Source organism: Cryptomeria japonica, chromosome 6 (assembly GCF_030272615.1).
Source record: "Cryptomeria japonica chromosome 6, Sugi_1.0, whole genome shotgun sequence".
NCBI lineage: Eukaryota > Viridiplantae > Streptophyta > Pinopsida > Cupressales > Cupressaceae > Cryptomeria > Cryptomeria japonica.
Window position 1 is genome coordinate 253666542 of NC_081410.1, and position 22105 is coordinate 253688646.

Below are 22105 nucleotides of genomic sequence, written 5' to 3' on the forward strand. Positions count from 1 at the left end.
CCTACCCCTTGATAGCCTTGTGGTCTACATACTCTATATCAAATTCACTCAAGATCATAACCCATTTGGCCAAGCAGCCTATCAATGCTTCCTTGTTGAGTAGGTACTTGAGTGGATCTATTTTGGCAATGAGTTGTACCTTGTGTGTTAACATGTAGTACCTCAATTTGGTGGCTGCTAAGATAGCTGCTAGGAAAGATCACTCAATAGGTGTGTAATTGAGTTCATAGCCTACCAATGTGTGGGAGATACAGTGTACAACACATTATTTTCCTTTTCTATTATGTTGTGCCAGTAGTACTCCTAATGCCATATTTGTAGCTGAAATATATTGCAATAGAGGTCTACTTTGATCTGGTGGGATCAACAAAAGTGTATGCATTAGGTAGTCTTTAAGCATTTGGAATGCTTGCTGGCCCTTTATATCCCATTGAAAGAGGATATTATTGTGTAACAGATGCGTGAAGGGATGACAATTATCAGCCAATTATGCAATGAATCTCCGAATTGATTATAGCCGCCCTTGTAGTGTCCTTAACTGACTGATGTTCTTTGGAGGTGGCATGTCCATGATTGCTTTGACTTTTGCTAGATCTACTTCAATGCCTTTTCTTGGGATAATGTATCCTAAGAGCTTCCCTAAAGTTACTCCAAAGACACATTTCTTTGGATTGAGATGGACATGATATTGCTCTAATTTTTCAAAGATTTTTCCTAGTATTGCAAGATGACCTTTTCTTGTTAGTGATTTAGCGAGTAAATAATCGACATAATCTTCCATTATGGTGTGCATCATGTTATGAAATATGGTAGTCATGGCTCTTTGATATGTTTCCAATGCATTCGTCAGACCAAATGGCATCACATTCCAAGAGTATGTTCCCCATGGGCATGTGAAAGCAATTTTGTGTTGATCCTCTAGAGAAATCTTGATCTGGTTGTACCCTGAAAAGCCATCCATAAGAGAAAGCATTGCATGACCTGCTATTAAATCTATAATCATGTCGATGTTTAGTAAGGGGAAGTCATCTTTAGGGCATGCCCTATTTAAATCTTTGAAGTCTGTATAGATACAGATGCCCCCATTAGGTTTACCAATAGGTACAATATTGGAGATCCACTCTACATAATCAATTGGTCTGATGAAGCCAACATCCAAGAGATTTTTAAGTTCTTCCTTGACAAGAACAACAATATGGTGGTGCATCTTTCTGAGCTTTTGTTTGACATGTTTATCTCCTTCTGCCATAGTTAGGTGATGCATGACCAAATCTGGATCTAAGTCAGGCATGTCTGCATAAGACCATGCGAAGTTGATTTGACACTTCTGGAAGAATTCCACAAATTTTGGTTGTTCCTCTTGAGTTAATAGAGATGCCAAATGTATTTGGTGAGGAGTCTCAAGGGTCCCCACAATGAATTCTTTTGCTTCCTCTATTAGGATGGTCAATCTCTCTTGATTCTTATTAGAGGGGAGGATGTCAAACCTTTCATCCTCAGGGGCCTCAGAGAGGTTTTCACCTTTGGATACACTCTTTGTTTTTACTTTTTTGGGATCAAACAGTGTGGTTTTTCACTACAAGATCCATGTTTTATGATAGTTATGATACTTAATATAAGTATAGATCCAATAGCCAACAAGATGAGAGGGGGGGGGTGAATCATACAAACTTAATCATCCATAAAAGCATCAGATTCAACCTCGGTAACATATATTTCAGTAATATAACCAAAACTGTTAAACATGCAAACTCAAAAGCATATCAACATCATAAACCACATAACACCAGATTTAACATGGAAACACAAATAGGGAGAAACCACTCTGGGATTTCAGACCCACTAAGAAATATACTCTTCTAGAGTATGCACAGTTAAAAGCAAATCCTATTAAAGATTACAAACACATTGCTAGATGTGACCCGGTTAAGGGATTTCCCTCAGATTTGTTAGGATCTTCACCTTGTTAGAAGTGACCTTATTAAAGGATTTCAAACACTCAATCAGAATGTCACCTTGCTAGAGGGTTTTACAAATAAGACTGTTAAGTCCACTCGGTTAAGAGATTTTCTATCACTTTCACAAAATAACAGTAATAAAAATCTATCTGCAAATTCACATCTAAAATGCTAAAGCAGATTCCTATTTGTTCAATACAATATAAACATAGAACTAATCTTGTCCATCTATTGGGCTTCTATACTCTATTATTCTAACAGGTCTTCAAGATTCTATGCTCGGTAATCACTATGTAGCATCCCTATGCATACACTTGCCCACATGCATTGTTTATCAATAGTTTCCTATTTATAAACAATTCGGTAACCACTTAATCTCCTTGATCACATTTCCCATGATCAATCATAGCCATCAAATCTTCTATCTTGTCCAGGTTCAATGCATCTTTCGATCTGAAAATGTTTTACCCCACCTTGGAACTTGCATAATAGTCTTGGAACTTGTGCTAGGGTATTGCAGTTCAATCTGAGCTGTAGATCTTCATGCTGGCTTTTCATTGCCTTAGATTCATTAACAAACTTCATTCACAGCTCACCAATCATTTAATCCATTCCAGCTCATCAGCTTCCTTCATTAAATAATGCATGTAAACATTTAATGCATTCTATTATAGCTCAGTTACAACTCGGTTATAACTTGGTGAATGCTAAACTTCACTCGGTAGACATTCCACCTTCATTAACCGATAGTGATAACCTTAGGGTTTACCGACTAGGTTCCTTAGGGTTTACTAACTAGGTTCTTTGCTTGATAACATAGTATAGTATTAACCTTTACATTTTATAGCATATGTATGATGTTAAAACAATCTAAAACATCATGATCTCATCATTATCTGACTCAGTACTAGTTGCCCATTGAATACCTTATTCTTCCCCTTATTCATCATATTCTTTCCTATGTCTTTTACTGACATCTTTATAATCTTCATATCATACTTCTCAAGATATGGCAACATCATACTGAATTAGAAAATCAATTTATTGACATCAATGAAAAAATAATAATATCAAGACAGTAAACATCTTTAAACAGTTATACCCATAATCATCAACAACCTTCTCAATATCCTTATGAAATGCTAACAATCTTTCATTGTCTGTTATAATACAACATTGCCAACAATCTCCCCCTTTGGCATTGATGGAAAAACCAATTGATTTGACCTTAAAAGATTCGGATTACTATGATTCTAAAATGCTGAAATGCTCTCCCCCATACATTAGACTTCTCCTGTTTTCAGTCTTCGTTCCAATCTGTAGTATGCTCAGTTTTCTTTTAGTCTTCTCCCCTGATAGGTCTTCTCTCAGTCTTCTCCCCTTTATAGTAGTCTTCTCCCCCTTTGACAACAATGCCAAAAAGTAAAGAACTAAAACATAATTACTTTCTGTAAGAAGTGATTTCCTACTGTTGTGTATCAACTGAGTCTCGATTAGAGCATTTCTCTTTAATTCTTGTTCCCTGTAAGATTTCCTGTAATAATTCCTATACACCTTTAGAAAAATCCTAAAGTGTATAAATCAGCATCAACTCCCAAAAGATATTCATTAGAGTCATCAGATTGATGCTTTCACCAAACTTAGTTAGTGAATAAAAGATAGGGGTAGGACCCCTAGCTTACTTCTGAGATATTCAAAAGTGTCCTTTGGTAGTGGTTTGGTGAAGATATCTGCTATCTGTTTCTTTGTGCTAACATACTCCAATACCACTTTCTTCTCTTAAGCTTCTTCTCTAAGATAATGATATTTGATAGAGATGTGATTTGTCTTAGAGTGCATAATAGGATTCTTTGAAATATTAATGGCACTAGTATTGTCACAGAATATAGTTACTAGCTCGGTAACTTTCTCATTTATACCTTCCAATAGTTGTTTGATCCATGCAATGCTGGTACAATTTAGTGCTGCAGCAATGTATTCAGCTTCTGGTGTTGACTGTGAAACACATCCTTGTTTCTTGCTAAGCCAACTCACTAGTCTTTCTCCTAAAAAGAAAACTCCTCCACTTGTGCTTTTTCTGTCATCAATGTTCCCTGGCCAATCAGCATTAGTATAAACTTTTAAATCAAAATCATTTCCTTTTTGATATACTAAGCCATAATCCTCAGTGCCTTTCAAGTATCTAAAAATTATTTAGATTGCTATCATGTGTGTTTCCTTGGGATTTGCAGATAATCTTGCAACTATACCTACTACATGTGCTATGTCTGGTCTGCTATGAACAACATATTGTAGTTTTCCAATCATGGATCGGTAAAGTGTCTCATCAATAGATGAAGATTCATCATTTTTTGACAATTTATAGTTGGTAGTCATCGGAGTACTTACTGGTTTTGAATCCTCCATTCCAAATTTCTTCAAGATTTCCTTTATGTACTTGGATTGAGTAATGAAAATCTCATTTTTCATTTGTAGTATCTGTAAACCTCTAAAATACTTTATCTCACTGATTAATGACATCTCAAATTCTTTGCTCATTTCATTTCCAAAGTTCTTGCATAAAGAGTCATTTCTACAAAATATAATATCATCAAAAAATATGGTTGAGATTAGTATTCCATTTTCATCATTCTTCATATACATGTTGTTGTTCTCACTTGTCCTTATAAAACCAATCTTAATCAAATAAGAGTGCAATCTTTCATACCATGCTCTTGGTGCTTGTTTCAAACCATATAAAGCTTTGTTCAATTTACATACCTAATCTTTATTATTGTCTTCAACAAATCCTTTAGGTTGTTCAATGAAAACTTCTTCTTCTAATATTCCATTCAAAAATGTAGATTTGACATCCATTTGATATACCTTGAAATTTTTGAAAGCAGCATAGGCCAACAATGTTCTTACTCCTTCAAGTCTAGCAATAGGTCCAAAAGTTTCACCATAATCAATTCCTTCTTCTTGAGCATAACCTTTGCAAACTAGTCTTTCTTTGTTTCGAATGACCTCACCTTTTTCATTTAGCTTGTTTCTAAAAATCCACTTTGTACCGATTACATTTTTCTCCTTCGGTCTTGGGATTAGTGTCCATGTGTCATTCTTCTTGATTTGATCAATCTCTTCTATCATAGCATTTATCCAATCTTCACTGTTAAATGCCTCTTTCACTATTCTCAGTTCAAATTCAGATATCAAACATGTGTTCTGTCTCAGTTTGTTCCTTGTCATCACTAGATCATCCTTATCTCCTATAATCTGACTTGGTGCATGATGACTTTTGACATACTTGGCTAATATAGGCTTGGTAGGCTCTGTAAGATCTTCTTCATCACTCAGTAACTGGATATTCTCTTCATTTTCTTCAACAGTCTTCTCAGTAAGACTTCTCAGTTGCACATAGACAAATTCATCATAGTCTTCTGGTTCCTTGGAATTTCCTTCATCATTTCTTTCTGCAAATTCATCAATTTTCACATTTGCACTTTCTACTATTTTGTTAGATGATTTGATCAGACATTTAAATGCTTTGCTTCTAGAAGAATAACCTAGAAATGTTCCTTCTTCACTTTTCCGATCAAACTTGCCATTTCTATCATCTTTGTGAACATAGCATCTACTTCCAAAGATTTTAAAATAACTAACATTAGGTTTCTTATCATACCAGATTTCATATGGTGTCTTCAAAGTACCTTTCTTCAATTGAACTCAGTTCAAGGTGTAAACTATTATGCTTATTGCTTCTCTCCAAAATGTTTGTGGCACCTTCTTTTCAATCATCAATGTTCTAGCACAATCCACAATAGATCTGTTTCTTCTCTCAGCTAGTCCATTCTGCTATGGAGTTCTCAGTGTAGAGACTTGTCTTTTAATACCATGATCATTGCAAAATAAGTTGAACTCATTAGATGTGAACTCTCCTCCTCTATCTAATCTAAGACATTTCAGTTGTCTTCCTATTTCATTTTCAACTCTTGCCTTCTACCATTTAAACATTTGAAAAGATTCTGATTTTTCTTTTAAAAACATTACTGACATCATCCTTGAATAGTCATCCACAAATAATATGAAATATTTATCACCATAATAACTTTGAACTTTCATAGGACCACAAAGATCAGTGTGCACTAGATCTAAAATTCCCTTAGAAGTGTAAGACTTACTTGTAAAGCTTGATCTTGTCATCTTACCATTTGGCATCCTCGGTACATAGCATTCTTAGGTTTTTCAAGACTTGGTAGACCTCTTACTCTGTGCTTCTTTCTTATTTTGGTCAGATTATCAAAATTTACATGACAAAACCTTTTATGCCATAACCAGGTATCATCAATCTTTGCATGCAAACACTTATTTCGAGTTGAGTCAAGGTGAAATGTGTTACCTTTTGTTTGTGTCCTGGTAGCAGCTAACTTTCCATTCTTGTCATGAACTTTGACAATTCCTTTCTGAAATTCTATTCGGTAACCTGTGTTGTTTAACTATGCTACACTCAACAAATTGTATTTCAAACCTTCAACCCAATAAACATCATTGCATCTTGCATTATCAAGAAGTGTTATGGATCCTTTACCTCTCACCAGACATGGTGCATCATTACCAAATCTAACATAGCCTCCATCATAATCTTCTAATATAACAAACTTGTGATTATCTCCTGTCATATGATGTGAGCATCCACTATCTATAATCCAAGAATCATTAGTGTTTATGTGAGATATTAGGTCTTTTTCTTCATACCTTTCTTCATCTGATCCATCCTTGATAGCCACATAAACTACTTCCTCTGTATCAGTCTCATCTGATTTATTATCATTGGATTCCTCATTAGCTATTAAGCATGTCTTTCTATCTCTTCTTTTGAAGTCTCGGTGTCCTCTGTAATGATTATCTTTCTGTCTATCATCTCGATAATCTCTCTTTTTAGTAAAATCTTTGTCAGGACAGTTAGAAGCCATATGTCCTATCTTATCACAATTGAAACATTTCAAAGGTAGTTTTCCTTTATACTTACCTTTGCCTCTCGGTAACCTTTTGGCTAATAGTGCTTCAAACTCTTCTTGCTTTCTGATTTCCTCATATAATTTGTGTACTGCCTCCATGTTCTTACGAAATCTGTCACTTGCTCCACTATGATCTCCTTCAGAGTACTTATACTTTCTTTCATTATAATCATTAGATTCATCAAGATGAAAAGAACTAAATGCAGATTCAACTTTATTTACCGAAGATCCATTGTTATCAAAGTTACTTAACTCAAATGCATGTAGCTTACCAATAGTAGCATCTAAAGAAACTGGCATATTAGGTACAAACCTCAATTCATTGATTGCAGAGACTCAGATTACATAAGCTGGTAGAAGGGTTCTTAACAACTTACTTGTTATATCCTTTTCTTCAATAGTTCCACCTGCTCCTTTGATTTGATTGACAATCTCCTTTAGTCTTGTACTGTACTGAGTTATGTTCTCACCTTCATTCATCCTCATAGATTCAAGTTGTCCTCTTAGACTATCTACTTTTTCTCTTTGAACATGCTCATCTCCTCCATATACTGATATGAGCTTATCCCACATTACCTTTGCATCATTGCAGCCTTCTAGATCATTAAACTCTGAATTAGTCAATGCAGATGTTATTTAAATCATTGCTTGAATATGTTCTTGCTTTTCCTTTATCTCTTCCATAGTCAATGGATAGGTTCTCAGTGTTACAAAATCATTCTCCAGATAGTATACAACATATTCTCTAACTCCTGATAGATGTAGCTTCATCCTTTTTTGCCATGTAGAGAAACTTGACTTGTTCAACTTCGGTGCATCCCTCTTATACATCTTTGGATCTTTAACTCAAGTGCCTTTAAACTTTCCTTCCAGAGTCCAAGGCTCTAATACCAATTGATAGTTCTAATACTTAATATAAGTATAGATCCAATAGCCAAAAAGATGAGAGCGGGGGGGGGGGGTGAATCATACAAACTTAATCATCCATAAAAACATCAGATTCAACCTCGGTAACATATATTTCAGTAATATAACCAAAACTGTTAAACATGCAAACTCAAAAGTATATGAACATCATAAACCACATAACACCAGATTTAACGTGGAAACCCAAATAGGGAAAAACCACCGTGGGATTTTGGACCCACTAAGAAATATACTCTTCTAGAGTATGCTCGGTTAAAAGCAAATCCTATTAAAGATTACAAACACATTGCTAGATGTGACCCGGTTAAGGGATTTCCCTCAGATCTGTTAGGATCTTCACCTTGTTAGAAGTGACCTTGTTAAAGGATTTCAAACACTCAATCAGAATGTCACCTTGCTAGAGGGTTTTACAAATAAGACTGTTAAGTCCTCTTGGTTAAGAGATTTTCTATCACTTTCACAAAATAACAGTAATAAAAATCTATCTGCAAATTCACATCTAAAATGCTAAAGCAGATTCCTATTTGTTCAATACAATCTAGACATAGAACTAATCTTGTCTATATGCTAGGCTTCTATACTCTATTATTCTAACAGGTCTTCAAGCTTCTATGCTTAGTAATCACTATGTAGAATCCTTGTGCATACACTTGCCCGCATGCATTGTTTATCAACAGTTTCCTATTTATAAACAATTCAGTAACTGCTTAATCTCCTTGATCACATTTCCCATGATCAATCATAGCCATCAGATCTTCTATCTTGTCCAAGTTCAATGCATCTTTCAATCTGAAAATGTTTTACCCCACCTTGGAACTTGCATAATAGTCTTGGAACTTGTGCCAGGGTATTGCGGTTCAATCTAAGCTATAGATCTTCATGCCGACTTTTCATTGCCTTAGATTCGTTAACAAACTTCATTCATGGCTCACCAATAATTTAATCCATTCCAACTCATCAGCTTCCTTCATTAAATAACACATGTAAACATTTAATGCATTCTATTATAGCTCGATTACAACTCAGTGAATACTAAACTTCACTCAGTAGACATTCTGCCTTCATTAACCAATAGCGATAACCTTAGGGTTTATCGACTAGGTTTCTTAGGGTTTACCGACTAGGTTCTTTGCTTGATAACATAGTATAGTATTAACCTTTACATTTTACAACATATGTATGATGTTAAAACAATCTAAAACATCATGATCTCATCATTGTCTGACTCGGTACTAGTTGCCCATTGAATAACTTATTCTTCCCCTTATTCATCATATTCTTTCCTGTGTCTTTTACCGACATCTTTATAATCTTCATATCATACTTCTCAAGATATGGCAACATCATACTGAATTAAAAAATCAATTTCTTGAAATCAATGAAAAAATAATAATATCAAGACAGTAAACATCTTTAATCAGTTATATCCATAATCATCAACAACCTTCTCAATATCCTTATGAAATGCCAACAATATTTCATTATCTGTTATAATGCAATATTGCCAATAGTTTTATTGTAATATTTCTGTAGCTATAAGGTTTGGCATCTGCCCCAAAGTATGTAGCTCTGTTGAGTTCAATGGAAAACCCAGCTTTATGATCCTCTCTTGGTATGTTATCTTGTAATTCTAAAAATTCTATGAGTGCCTCATCGTTTTGGAAATGGTCAAGGCATGGGGGATTTGGCTAGTTCCATTCAATGAGTTCAGGATGGATGATAGGTATTACCTCATCAATTATGTTGAGTTCATGGGAGGTGTTAGTGAGGGTTAGTATAGAGGAGTGAAGTTCATCGATGGTAATCTCCTTGTTAGATTTTGGTGTAGGATTTGATGTAGGGCTTGTGGAAGTTGCTTCTTGCTCAAGAACCCAAAAGGTTTTAATCCATGCCTCTCCATAACTGGGATATCTTTATGAGGTGGTGGAGGTGATGTGTCTTCCTCATCTGAATTATTTAGATTTACTAAATCCCATTCCCACTCATGTGAGTTTGTCTCTGAATCACTCTCTAACATCTAATTAGTGTACCAAGTCGGGATGTCTTTTGAATTGAAATGCACTTTTGGAGGTGGGATTGTTGGTGTTGCTGATGGGGTTATCGGTCCCATTGTGTTGCTGGTGGAGTTATTGGTGTTGTTGATGTTGGTAGTGCTATTGATGTTGTTGATGGGATTATTGGTGTTGTTGCTGTAGTTGGTGCTATTGATGCTACTGATGGGATTATCAGTTTTGTTGGTGTAGTTGGTGTTGCAGATATAATCAAGGATGGCCTCCTTAGAGTAATTGGCTGATATAGAGGCTGGTTGGGTTTCCCTTTGAATCGAAGCTTAAGAAGAGATTCCTTTTGGAAACCTACTCCAGTTTTATCTTTGGGTTTCAACTCAGGTTGTAAGGTCTTGTGTCATCCTTGTTTGCAATGTCCCAAAGCACTATGGCCATCATATCCCATTATTTGCAGATAGTGAGGCCTTTGCCATATTTATCAGTGGGAAGCTTAGCCTTCAGGCCTTCTATGTTGATAGGATCCATGTAGATCCATTCTTCCAGGTCCTCATCCATGGTTTCCTCTTCTTGGCTTCTACCATGGGTGAATTGTGCCAAAGTGCACATTTTGTTGGCTAGTGGTGTTTGAAGTAAACCTTGGGGTTTTCCATGAGTTCTAGGGGATGTGAGTAATTGCCCAACACAAAAGAGTTGGCTAAGATTATATTCCCCGGGACCTTCCTCAGCCATTTTCATTTTCAACTTTGCCATCTTTGGTATAGGGGTTGTTGAGCTGGAAAGAGAGGTGGATTAACATATGATGTGGAAGGGATAACTTCTCTATTGTTAGGTATAGTGATCTTTGGTTGATGGTTAATATTATTACAATAGGCAAATGGATTTGCATCGCTGAGAATTGTAATTTCTACACTGTTATGTGGAAACTTGATACATTGGTGATAGGTAGATGGGACTGCTTGCATGGCATGTATCCAAGGTCTTCCTAATAAGAGATTATATGGCAAAGGAAGGTCTCAAACTTGGAAAACTATATGTTTCACCACTGGCCCCACTCTGATAGGTAATACAACAACTCCTCTGGATGAATGCTCTGCATCATCATAGGCTTTAATGGTTATCTTTTTGCTAGCATCCACTAATTCTATGGCAAAACCTAGTTTTGTGACCAACTACAAGATGCATATGTCCAAGTTGACTCCATTGTCAATCAAGACTCGCTTGATTCTATGTTGGTTTACAAATCCTTCAATATGGATGGAGGCATTATGTGGTTGTTGGAAGGAAGCTTTGTCACTTTCAGAAAAAGTGAGGCATGGTGATGACTTTAGATTACCAACCATGGCTTGAAATTGATCTATGTTGAGGTTGGTAGGGACTAACTCTTCTTGGAGAGCTTGATCCAAGATTGTTTTATGTGAGGGGGATAAGCGCAACAGCTCTAATATGGATATGAGGGAGGGCATTTTATCAATTTGCTCCCCAAGGTTATATTTCTTGGGGAGGGGTATTGTTCCTTGTGGTGCTGCTCAAATGGTAATCTTGCTATGATGCGTAACAATGTTGCATGCAGGATTTGGATTTTTGATGGTAAGAGTTGCAACTTGTTAATCAGCATCATAAATGTGATTCATAGTATAATTATATGCAGCTTGTGTGGGTTTCATCCTGAGGTGGAAGGACCCCTTTGATCATGTGATGGAAGTGGATTCTTGAACATTAAATGATCATAATTGGATGTTTTAGGGTCATGTCCTATTTCAATTTCTCCTCTATCAATAGGATCTTGAACAATATCTTTCAGTCGATGGCAATTTCTCATTTTATGCCCTCTTCCTTGGTGAAATTCACAATGTTCATTATCACACCACCATGGAGGCTTGACTTGAGGCTCATAATTAGATGTTTTTGGTAAGGTCACAAGATTGGAGGATACCAATTGATGCAATATTGTTTTGATAGGTTCCCCTAAGGTGTGCATGTGTGTTTTGGCTTGTAGTTTTGTTGCTTTTGTTTTGGTTCCTCTTGTTGCACATTGCGACCTTGATTTTGTGGATTAGTGATGGTGTTATTTTTAGGAGGGGGATTTTGTCCTGCAATCTTGGCCACAAGTTATGCAATTTTTACTATTCGTGCATCCACTATCCCTTCATTGACAATGTTCTTGTTTTTGTTCCAAAAATTTGGTTTATCACTATTATAATGTGGATGAGGACCATCTTTGGGTTCATTGTGGATTTTGATACGTCCCTTTTTGATGAGGGCTCTTTCACATTTTAGTCCTTGATTGATCATCTCTTCAAAGGATTATGTACCCTTCATGTCTAATGTAATTCAGTCTCATCATTTAAGTTGGAAATGAATATTTCTACTAGTTCTTGCTCAGGTAAATGAAGAGAATGTTTGCCAGATAGTTGCCTCCACTGTTGTAGGAAAGTTGAGAACAAATCCCCTGGTTTCTGTTTGGTGTTGCACAAATCTACCATAGTGACATCATGTTCTATGTTGTGTACATAATGAGCGATAAATTTTTGGACTAGTTCCTCAAATGTTCTAATGCCACTTGGTAATCGTGAAAACCATTGTGTGGTTGTACCTCCCAAACTCTAAGGAAAGAGGCACATTAGATATGTGTCCTCATAGGCCACCTCTAAACATGCTGAGTGAAATTATTGTACATGATCCCTAGGATCTCCTTTGCCCCTATACTTTTCAAATTTGGGTATCTTGAACCCTCATAGAAAAGGTGGCATAAGCATGTTCCTATCAAAAGGATAGGGACAAATATCATTAAGTCAAAATCGAGTAGTCTTCACACCACTGTTCAGTTGTTGAGGGAGATTTTCTACTTGTTTCCTTAACATATCTATTTTTGAAGGAGAAGGTGGTGGAGGATTCCCTTGATGATTAAGGTCATAGTTGAAGTAATCTCTACCTCTTCCACCATCATGACGGCTATGTTTCTTAGATGTTTGTCGTATCTATGTGGTATCAAAGTTAGAGGATAGTTTGGCACCCTCTTGAGCAAGTCTCAGAAAACGAGCATCTGCATTGTTTCTAAGGATTTTGTCAAAGAGTCTATTGAATTTGGGATTATTTTGTGCTCTTTCTATATCTTTTGGAGTGGGAGTATTGGGTTCTTCATCATTTATGCCTCCTCCCACTGCTTCATGAAAATCATTGAGGTTTTCTTCCTCTTCTTCAATCTTTGGTTGTCGGTTTCTCATTGATCTTGTGTGAGCCATATTTTTTAAAGTTTGATGTTTGTGAAAGTGATTATGAGGTGGTGATGAAATGTTTGATGGAAGACAAGTTTTGTGAAATTTTTGCTAGAAGATGGATCTCTAACAATGAAGGTTGGATGTTAACAAAGTTCTTTGTGAATTGCTCTTGTGTTTTTCAACAATTTTTATGTGATGAGGTATAGCAAGGTTTGAGATGTGTTACAAACCAAGCTACCTAGTAATGAGAGGATGCACTCATAAACTAGTTTTAACCTATGTAGAAATGCCTCTAAGGATGATTGATCCTAGATGTAGAGACACCCTAAAAGTGATTTGTTGGTTTGATTTAAGCAATATTTAAAAGAACTCAGGACAAGACCTCTTTGTCTTTTGAGAGTTGAATGGTTTTGTGATGTATGAAGGTGAAAGTGGATAGAATATGTACCTCAATAAAAACTTTATGTTATAAAGGAGGTTTCTACTTCTTCCTCTCTAACAGGGGTCAATGGTTCCCCTCGAGCTTCGGTGTATGTGATACAAATTTTAGGAAAGAAAGCATGATTGATCTTGCCCCCTTTGTTTTTGTGATAATCAAAAGCTCTATACTGAGTAAAAGCTCTATTTCTTAAAGGCTCTTTGTTAAATTCATTGGATTTGCCTTGTAGGTACAAGTGTATATGATGTAAAAATACCCTATGTGAGAGAAATAGTTGTCTATTGATATAGAAAAACTTCCTTCTTTTGATAAGAGCTTTTGAACCAAGTTGTCTCTTCTGTAATTTGATCTTTTGATGAAAACTCCTTTTTCTCAAGATATGAGTGATGGTCATACAAACTGACACTTGTTTCACTTGTTGATGTTGTTTTCTTTATCAATGTTTGAGGTATATTTTTTGGATGGATACTTGGTTTAAATTTGTTTTGAATTTTGTTTGACAAGAAAACACAACAAACACACAAGAACAATAACCTTGCCCCTTTTCAACAAAAGGAAAAAATAGGTGTGGATCTAAATCAACCCAATCATGAACTTTTTGACCCTTTACAAATGTATTTTATGTTCCTAAAGCCTAAAGTCAGCCCAAATTATTACTAGTCTGAAACAAGACGAAGACAACTCAAAGACTTTTTATCCCTAAGGTCAATGGCCAGTTGTGATATTTTTAGCCGACATCTTGATATTTCTTCGACTTTGGTACTACATACCTTATAAATCCCATTGTGGCAGGTAAGGATGTGATTTACTAAGTCTTGCGCAAGCATAATAAATAGATGATCCCTATGATGGGGTAGTCACCACTTTCATCAAGCTACAAGTATCCTTTCAAAAAGCCCCATTTCTACTCAAGGAAATATGTATGGTAAGTATCTTGGGAGCAAAACCATCTATGCTCTTGCACTAAACTTTTCACAAATATCCTCAATCAATAGAATGGGTGGGCATCTAGAATAAAAGGTTTCTAGTAATGTTTGATGTGTTTGGACATAAGTTCAATCTGTAGTGACCCACTTAAAAGCCTTGTAACTTGTGGTGGGGCCCATATGTCCCTTTGGTAAGTTACATTGTAGGAACAACTACACTCAAGGTTACAACTTTCACTCTCACCTGATTTCTATAGCGGCTCAAAGGATTTACCGTGCAAGGTCGTTCCCAAGAGTGATGTGTCTCTTGGTAGGCCTCTCTTAAAAATAGAAAATTTAGAGAGTTACTAACACTTTTCTCTTGCACCTAGGACCATGAGAGCCAAGGGAGAGGATAGTGTGTGTTAGAAATGGGACCACTCTATAGTTTTGCACAAGCGTGCCAAACACAGAAAACACTTGTTCTTTTTAATTGTTTTATCACAATGTGATCTATATGCTATTTGGAGATGTTGCTCCAAAAAACATGATTTTCTTTTTAATTCCTCAAAACAATTTGTTTTCTAACTAGGAAAGTGAAATCCTAGTCAACCAAATTGAAAGCATGATTTCTCAAAGTAAAAGCGATTTGTAAACATAAATGTACAAGTTGTTTGTTCTTTTTAACTTGCAAATAAAAAAGGTTGATTGTGAATTTTATCCTTGCAAGAAATGAAAGTTGTTTGGTTTGTTTTAAGCCCAAAATGAAAAGTTTGTTCCTAACTTGCAAGAAAGCAAATTTTGTTTGTTTGATTTGTGGTTCTTTTTAGCTTGCCAATGAAATTCTTTTTAAGCCCAAATTGAAGATTTTGTTGATTTTAGTCCAAAAATAAAAGATGAAGTTTGTTTTAAACCAAAAGGAAAGTGAATTCTTTTTAATCTAACTTAAAAAAAGCTAGAAAGAAAAGAAATAAATTTTAACTCCTCGAATCCTACAAACAAAACGTTAGTAACCTGCACAAAAAAGAGAAAAAATAGTGAAATGATGATTTTTGGTGGGCTTCTACAAGCCTAGATTTTTAATTTTTTGGTTACACAATTTTTTTTTGAATTCTCTATTACAAAAGTGCTACTTTGTGTAAACACAGAAGCGCTACTTCAAACAGAAGTGTTGAAATTCTAGCAGAAGTGCTAAAATATGGACAAACGCACTAATTTAAACTGTTCGACATAATGAAAATACTGTTAGACAGAGAGCGCAAAGGCACCAAAATATTACAATAGCATTATTTAACAAACAATAGCACTATAACTACAACAACAACAACACTAAATCTACAACAAAAGTGCCAAAACTTGAACAAAGGTGCTAAATCTTATGTTGTCAATGGTGCTAAAATGCATGTCAATAGTGCTAAAGTGCAACCTATGCATGGAAATTTATGAAAAATCACCAAAAAAAAGTTAGTTTTGGATCAGAAGGTTGTTGTTCGATTCACGTCGGGTTCACCAAATGATGCACGCTAAAAAGGACACAAGAAACATAAGTCAAAGTTGTTAGTGTAGTTAATGGAAATAAAAAATGAAACACAAATGAAACTATAATCCTAAGCATGCATATCAAGAGAGATATAAAATAGATAACGAAAAGCATACAAAAATGAACGAATGAGATAAAACCCTCCCAGATGCTCTCCAACATGCTCATAGTTGCTCCTCCCCTATTCCTCTCCTCTCCAAGTTCCACATGAGTGTAGCCCTCAACTTTTTGCACTATTATAGATGTCTTATAGAGATTCAAGATTATGAAAAGTGAAGATAACTAATTTTGCAAATGTAAACAAGCTAATATGAGAAAGATTCTTAATTGTTCTATGTTAATTTTGGCCAAAATAACAAAGAAAAATGCTTCTAAATGCTCTCTCAAAATTATTGTAAGTTTGATGCATACAAGATTTCTGGATTTGGATGAAGAAGGAATGGGCTCTATTTATAGGAAAAATAGGACAATGGATGGTTGAGATTGAGTAATCTCAACAAGGGTCAGGATTGATGTGTTTATGGTCCATGTGAGGTCTTTCAACCCAATCCCAAGATGACAAATGTCAAAATGAGATGGCTTGAGAGGAGAGGGAAGAAGCATTAAATGCTTGAGATGACATGAAGGTTACCTTGGGAGGTAAGGTTGGGCTTGAGTTAGATGAATAAAGCCTTTATCCAATGAATAATGCCTTTATCCAATGGGCAAACTCTTGTGCAAGAGTTAGTGGGGATAAACATGGTCAAAGAAATGAATGCTTGAAGAGACCCATGAGTTAAATGAGGTTTGAGTTATAGGAAAATTCTCTAACCATGTGGGTGAGTTGAGTTTAACCATTAATGGTCATGTAAGAGCCATTAATGGTTTGGAAGACTTTAAGGGTTAACTTGTTGAAGACATAAAACCTTTAATACTTTTCAAAGACTTTAAGGCTTTGAGAAGTGACTTAAAGTTGCTTAGGAATGTGACAATAATTAGGGGATAGGATTAGGCTAATTTAGAATGGATTAGAAGAATCTAGAATGGGTTAGAAGAGTCTAGGGGATTAAAAGAGCAAGTGGGTTTGATTGGTGAGAGAAAATAGGATTTTAATTAAAATAAATTCATTTATCTCAACTAAATAGGTGCAACTTGCATTTGTAGGAGAATGCAAGTGGGAGGGTAGTTTAGGGATTGAAATAAATATTTTATTTATTTAAAAGAGGAAAGGGGGTTAAATTAAATAAATGTGCTTTATTCATTTAATTGATTTAGAGTGTGGTTTAATGAATTAATTTAAATAAATTGAATAATTTATTTAATTAATAAGAGAAGAGGTTGAGGATGAAATTAATTAAATATTAATTTAATTAACTGATTATTGATGGTTAAATAATCAAATAAATATTAAATATCCATTTAATTAAGTGGACAGATTTAGGTGACTACATTATGTCATTACCTTTTTCTACTTAAGTCAAGGGTTGGTTATCTTTGGTGGGTCCATTGTATTTCCTAAGCATTAAGTTGTTTTCGGCTTGCCCCTTTATATTTTTCCTAAGTCTAAAAAATTTAAAGACTTCGGCCGATGGATAAAGGAAGAATAGATCCTACAGTTCACGCAGCCTCACAGACAAAAATACAAGGAAGATAAGGACTACGACATCACGAGATGATGCCACATGTCCTCGATGGAGAAAGGTGAGCTAGTGGTTTGATTGTTCAGAATTTTCATATTACTAATTCTCAAGAGGTAAAGACCAAACTACTAATGGCCACATCAATTTGCATGTGTTTCAATGCATGGTGATGTTATAATCTGGGCAAAAAGGGGCTTGACTTTTAATTTGCAAAGGTTAGCGGGCATTGTGGTTGCAAGGTAAAGTGTGAATAGATCAAATGACCATCATAACCCCGAGAAGGAAGGTGCAAGAGGGTTAAGGATCGCGACATCATGAGATGATGTCATTTGTCTCGGGTTGACCAAGAAGACCGATGGTGTGGCCGATGATAGCGTTGGGTTAGAAGGTAAGTAGGCATTGCTACATCACATGATTGAATGGGTCCACATGCCATGATGGAGGGTCAATGTCAGACTGACCATTGGTGATTGTTCGATTCGCTAGGCTAGTCAAGAACTACGATGGAGTTTCAAACTGATATTTAAAGGGAAATCAAAGCCATTAGAAAGGGTTCCAAAATCTGTGAATAGGGTCTCTTTAGGTAGGTTCGGTCTGCAGGATTAGGTTCCAATTTTGGGAAGTCGTGAGTAAATAGAAAAAATTGTAATGTTATTTTGTAGAGCAAAATACAAGATAGTTACCAGTTTCAGATTTCAAGTGGGTTATTCTGTAAATGAAATGTACTTTATTACTTGATAGAAGATAGATTTTGAAATTAATAGAGATACAATTTCAAGTCCTTAGTCTCCTATATGTGAATTTATTTTCTTTTGAGTTAATGGAATCAAGGGTTTCATTTACTTGTTGCATTGTTATGATGTATGTAATTTTCCATTCCATGCATTAATCCAAGGGGTTAATTAAAATTCTTGAATGAAATTATAGAGAGATAATGGTTGTACTAGGATTTGATAAGTAGTTCTGGTAAGAAATTGCAAATGGAACGATACTGTAAGGCAATATCATTTAAGATTTAATCAGTTGTTAGATAAATTTATGTCAAGTTTCAGTGATATTTTAGAGACTCAAAGCCCAATGGAATAAGGCACTAGTATATGCTAGAAGGTGTCGTTAGGTTATCAATTTCTTGTCTATTTTACTAATGGTTTTTCTCAAATCATTTAAAATCAAGACATATCTACAAGTTTTAAGTATGTTTGAGTTGTCCCACTATCTCATGCTCCAAATAAGGTCAAGGATCACTCAATAATTTGTCATTCTTGAGCATTCTCCCAGATGTTGAGCCTATATATGAGATCATCTTCTTTAATTGTAGCATAATTCATGAGTGTGGTGCAAGGTCACTAATTTGCTAAGGTATCACCCTCTCAGGTCTTACAGAGCCCAAAGCGTAGAAGGATTAACAAAAATCATTGATAGTTGGTCTAAGTTCTTGAGGATTTTAATAGTTGGAGTTGGTTTCTCCATGAATATTTGAAGAATCAACTTGGTTTTTGCCTCTCGCAGTATAAACCCATTTGGGAACCAACAAAATGGAGACTCTGGTGGGAATTGAACTATGGAAAATCTCTGGTTAGAAAATATTGGCTTCATATATAGTTGAGATTGTCCCATCCGAGTCACAAACAAAATGGTGACTCTGTTGGGGAGTATTGCATAAAGTTTTTGGGGTTTTTTCTATGATTTGATGGTTGAGCTTTGCTCTCGTGTCATAGGACCTAAATATTTTTCCATATAGAGTTATGAGCTTATTAAATCTGTGTCAGTCGAGTCAATTCATATGAATGTTGGTTGAGAATCTATTGTATTTCATCTTTCAATGCAACTTTGTCTAGATTTGTCCCTATTTCATGATTATTACAAAACCTCACAAGTTGTGAGTCATGACTCTGAGATCTTTGTACCAGTGTGCATTATTTGAAAAAGAACTAAAGAATTTGCAGAAGAGATGATGCAGATTTTAGCTCTCGTGATAAAGTACCCTGACAAGTTGAGGATGGAATTCATATGATGCCATATGATGATAGGAGGTGTTGCAGCACTGGTTTTTGAACAAATCTAACATGTGAAGAATTTCCAGTTGTTCAAGATATTTGTCCTCTGCAAAGGGATGGAGACTCTACAAAAGAACCTAATGAAGATGTGAAGAGAACTTCAGATTTATTACTGTTACAAGCTAGAAGGTTAATTTCTAGTCATTACCAAATCTCTAGGTATTTTTATTTTCATGAGTCGAATGTGTTTTCATGAAATTGATATATAGAAAATGTCTCCCTATTAAGTGAGTAAAGCACTAAGAGAGGTAATACTAGTGACTATTTTTCATACTTCTGTGATATAATTTTCAGATTTTATATCAAGTTTGATGAAGTATGTTTTGAGCTATGCATTGTAATATTTTAAGATTGTGATAAAGGAAAGATGTAGGGAAATGAATGAGAATATGTAATATGTGCCTACACTTCCCTATGAAATGTCAAATATAAATGAGCAAAGTATGAAACCTTTGTCAAATCACAACAAAGCATTCTCTATGGAAAGATACAAACCATTAAATTTTAATGGTATCCAAGGTTTCCCAAGCCCTGGTCCTATTAAGGTTAGAGAATATCTACCAGAGTTCACTGGGAAAGGATCAAAATTAACACGTGAACATCTGGAAAAAATTTCTGAATTGATGGGAGATTTTGAGATAAGTCAAGAAGATGTCTTCATGAAGATTTTTTTTCAATCTTTGAAGGAAAATGCCAAAGATTGGTTTTCTTATTTGTCATCATGTTCTGTCTCTTCATGGGTTGAACTAAAGGTAGCCTTCATGGAACAATTTGGCAAGAGAATTGGTCCAAGTTTAGTTATCAAAATATTCATGGGTATTCAAAAGGAAGAGGATAAGCTAGTTCCTATTTTCAATCTTAGATTTGCTAGAAAATTGGATGACATTCCTAGTCTTTATAGGCCAAATAATGCAGTGTGTTTCGTTGTTTAGCTGGATGCATTTGATGAGGAAGCGAGTTATTTGTTGAGAGACAAGGATCCCAAAACCTTGCATCAGGCTTATAGGACAGAAATGGACATTGAAAACAACATGAAATATGGAATCCCTAAGGGTTATTTATCTACAAGGGTATGCTATCCCAAGATATTAGATCTCGAAGAAAGGTATGACCCAAAAGATGAAGATAAATGTCAAAACATCTATATCCCTATTAATCACATTAGCCCTATTATGACCAATGATTTGAACAGAAATGTGAGTGAAGAGAACTTGTCCGAGACAGTGGTTATTCCTCATGCTATTGAAGAGAAGGTTGATGAGAAATCATATGACATAACTGATACAGAAAAGGAGATAATTTCAGTCACTACATCCTATGACAAAACTATTAGTTTTTCCAATAAGGATGCCACACATAAACTCCATTTGTAGTCTTATAGTTTAGATGAATCTAATAGATTGTATGAAGAAGAATTGAAAAGTTACATATCGGATGAAAATAGTGTTGATGTGCAAGATTTTGATGGCATTGATTCATTCTCACATGAATCTATTATGTTCAATGATGAGAACTTGAATGATATCATACCACCAATTTTATTTGATGATGCTACTGAGATAGAAAGTTACATGGTATGTACCAATGAAGAAGTTGTCCCATTAAAAGACACTTTTCGCACCCTGGATCGAATTGTTTTTCAGTGTTCCCATCACCAAAATGTCCTTGAATTGGCCTGTATGGTTGAGAAGGATGTAGTTCAAAAGGGTCAAAATAGTCATGATAACTTTGTTCAAGCCTATGAGGATCATGACATTGAGCATCTGTATTGTTAGGATTATAATGCTTGGAGTTGTTCTAGTTTAGATTGTGACTCCTTGGTTCTTGATGAAAATGAATGTGAAATTGAGATGGCCAGTGTTTTTAGTGAAAATTTAATGCATTGTTTGATGAGGATGCAGATATGGATAAGTTAGTTCTTTGCCATAATGTTTTTAATAGGGTATTTCATATGGTTCTTAACCCTTTGTATGAAGAAATAATTGAGAGTCTGGACATTACTACATCAACTTGTGAAATAGATAATTAAGAAGACCAGGATGTGATACCTCAATTAATTTTTAATAAAGATGATGAGTTTCCTTCTATTACTGATATTATTGACATCAAATGGGATTCGAAGCAAGAGGTTGAATTTTTTCTTTAGCTTGATGATTTACAGTTACATGAAAGGATGAATTGTGATCCTTTTTGTCCTCTTGATAGCAGTTTGCTTATTATGTACAGTGGGAGAGTAGATTCTTTTGGGAGTTCCTTTTTTGATAAGTAGACTAATGTTTTAAACCAAGCCTATTTTCTCAGTTGTATGCCAGAATATAAGTTTTTCTATTTTCAGTTGAATAATGTTCTTACTAAGTGTGATATTGGTTTTAGTAAGGATATATATTATGTTGAGCACAACACATATATGTCACAAGGTGACCATTATTTTCAATCATT